The following is a 3,435-nucleotide window of genomic DNA, read 5'->3' on the forward strand; positions in this document are numbered from 1 at the left end:
CCAAGGGTTATGGTAAATGTTGTTGTCACCTGTTAAGAATATTAGTTGATTTTATGTTATTATCTGAAACATATTGCTTTCTATTTTGAGTTGGCTGATGATATCTACTCAGTACTTGTGCCTTGTGCTGATCCCTACTTGTATTTGTTGTTCTTGTTAATTGTGGAGTGCAGCAAATGTGCCATCGTCTTCAACTCAACCGCAACTCTAGCCAGTCTTCATCACGTCAAATCTCAGGGTGAGCTATTGTTTCTAGCTTGGACTGGATCTTCTTCTTCATGTCTTGATGCCTTGAAGTTCCGGCATGGACTAGCTGTTTATTTATTTTTGCTTCCTAGATATTCTTAGATTTAGTAATTTGAGGATAGATGTTCTTGTGGTGATGACTTCCAGATTTTGGGGATGATAAGTATTAAATTTTAGAAGTTATTAATTGATTCCGTTAATGAGTTTTAAGTCTTCCGCCTTATATTCTGTTTTTTTATGGTTGAAATGTTGGGGTTTAGATTGGTTGGTTCGCTCACATAGTAGGATAAGTGTGGGTGCCACTCGCGACCCGTTTTGGGTCGTGACACTTATTCTAAAAGATATGAATTTATAAATATTTAATTTGGTTTAATAATTAATAAGTCTATAAAAAAACACATTTTTACTATAAAGCTCAGCTCTATGTGATCTCTTAATAACGTACACTAATAATTTTATCCTAAAATATATTTACTAATAATAACCAAAATTCAAGTTGACATATCTATAATCTTTTAAAAAATCATTCTTATACTAAAACATATCAGTAATTTTGAAATTGATATGTCAATTATTAAGTCCACAAACATATTTTACTATAAAAACTTGAATGTAATTTTCTTTTTTAACATCCACCATCAAGAAAATTTTATATTTTTAGATAATATATTCCAAGTCAATCAAGGTTTCTACTTACTAGCTTTATATTTACAAGATTATTTAATGTCTGACTTAATGAATTCACTATAATAAACTAATTATTTTTTTTGTGTAGATAAAATGAATACTTTCATCAACAATGAAGAGTTCAACAAGAAGAAAGTGATCTTCATAATGGGGGCCACAGGAATGGGTAAATCCAGTCTCTCTGTTGACCTTGCCACCCATTTTCGAGGAGAAATAATCAACTCGGATAAAATGCAAGTTTACAAGGGACTTGAAATTTTTACAAAACAAGATCACACACACTGATAAATAAGGTGTACGACACTATTTGTTAGGTATATATGTTTTTTCTCAAGAATACTCATATCAAAATACTACCTAGATAATTTTAAAGTAATAATTACTGATTCTAGTTAAAAATATACTTTACTATTAAAAAATTATTTCTTTAAATTCTGAGAAATTTAGTTTGATTACATTTTCTTAGGTGAAATTGAGCCAGATTCAGACTTCACAGTTGAAGATTTTTATTTGCAAGCAGTCGTCTATATAGAAAAAAATAATGAAGACTCAACGTGTTCCAACTATTGTTGGAGGGTAAAATTTGTATATTGAAAAACTTTTGGAAGACCCCGTGTTCATGGTCAAATATAAGTATGATAGTTTCTTTATTTGGATTGATTTCGCGCAATAATTCATGAACCGTAGAGTTGAGATGAGGGTTTTCCAAATATTCACTTAGACACTTCAATTTAGCCTCATACCTATTGAACACCTTATGTGTTCCAAAATAGTTCCTATTGGATACAAGTTGCTTACGTGGCAAAAAATGTGTATTTCACAGTCCCCAAGCGCGTAAAACCATTGGAAATTATCTTTTTCTTTTTATTTTCAATTAATAAACCTAATTAATAAATAATTCATAAAAAAATAATTAATTTAAAATAAAAAAAATGATCTTCTTCCCACATACCTTTCTGCAACTACTCTCATCTCTTTGCACACCCATACCCACCCTGTCCATCTTTCTCCGACCCCTCAAATTCTTCTTGTGTTTTTTCTTTTTTCTTTTCTTTTTCTATGTAAATCTAATTAAAGTCTCAAATATTTTGACAAAGTTTCATTGTTTCGATAAAAATAATATTCCGATGAACCAATTGATTATCTTTTATGTAAAAAATCATTTTTTCTTGTAATTTGGTATAAAGACTTATTAGTGAAAAGAAGATAAAAGATAACGAATAGAAGGTTTTGATGCAATCGAATGAAAGTGTAACAAACTGTTTAGTAGGTTCGAGCAGTAAAATTATTTTGATAAAAACTGACTGGGTCGACGGACCACGCGACGGACCGTCATGGTCACGACGGCACGTGATAGATTCTGTCATCCCATACTTGTGTAATTCTTCTGCTACTCTTCTCATTACCCTCGACAACAAGTAGGACGAACCGTCATAGGCACGACGGACCGTCAAGGGCCTTCGTTCCAAAACACTTCAACTCTGGGAATCGGGGTACTGGAGTTACTTCTCTTAACTGCAGGACGGACCGTCACGGATACGACGGACCGTCACAGGGTCTTCGTACCAAAACACTTCAATTTTTGGAGCCTGGGTACCGGAATCGACTCTCTGAACTTCACGACGGACTTGCAGCACGGACCGTCGTAGATACGACGGACCGTCATAAGCTGCGTAACCCCGACTTGGTCAGACTTCCGCTAAATTTTCTTTGGGGTGTTTTGGACTATTCATAATTATTATTATGAAATTAGTGGGGTAATGTGTATAATTGAGTTAGTTGGGGGTTAAAGGAGAGAACTTTAAAATAAATAGTGGGTTACTTTTATCATCTTTTATAATTGATTATATGATAATTAGGGTAAAAAGAATCTGGAAAAAGAAAAGAAAAATAAAAAGAGAAGGGCGTGAACGAAGGGGGGAGCGAGCAACGTGAATTGAAAAGGTTCAAAGGCATTGGGGAGATAGCTTGCTTGATTTCGATTCTTCGGTGGAGGTAGGTTATGGTTTAATTCTATCTAATAGATAAACTCTAAATAGCGATTGATATGTATTGAATGATATTGTAAAGTCTCCTATGTACTTGATTGTGTGGTTGCATGTTTTTGATTGTGTGGTTTGTGGTTGGCTATAAAATTAAGAGAATGTTGAAATTCTAATCTTGAACCATCTATACCGAAGTAATGCCTTGAAATAAAGGAGGCTTGATGAAAATAATATACCCATGAATTGAAAGTGGTGGTAATAAATGATGATTAATGGGAATTATTGGATCGGAGTGTCACGTTCCGACACAGTATTAGTGGATCGGAGTGTCACGTTCCGACACGGATTATTGGATCGGAGTGTCACGTTCCGACACGTATTATTGGATCGGAGTGTCACGTTCCGACACGGATTATTGGATCGGAGTGTCACGTTCCGACACGGATTATTGGATCGGAGTGTCACGTTCCGACACAGTATTAGGGGATCGGAGTGTCACGTTCCGACACACTAACAT

This window comes from Solanum pennellii, chromosome 11 (genome assembly GCF_001406875.1).
Source record: "Solanum pennellii chromosome 11, SPENNV200".
Lineage (NCBI taxonomy): Eukaryota > Viridiplantae > Streptophyta > Magnoliopsida > Solanales > Solanaceae > Solanum > Solanum pennellii.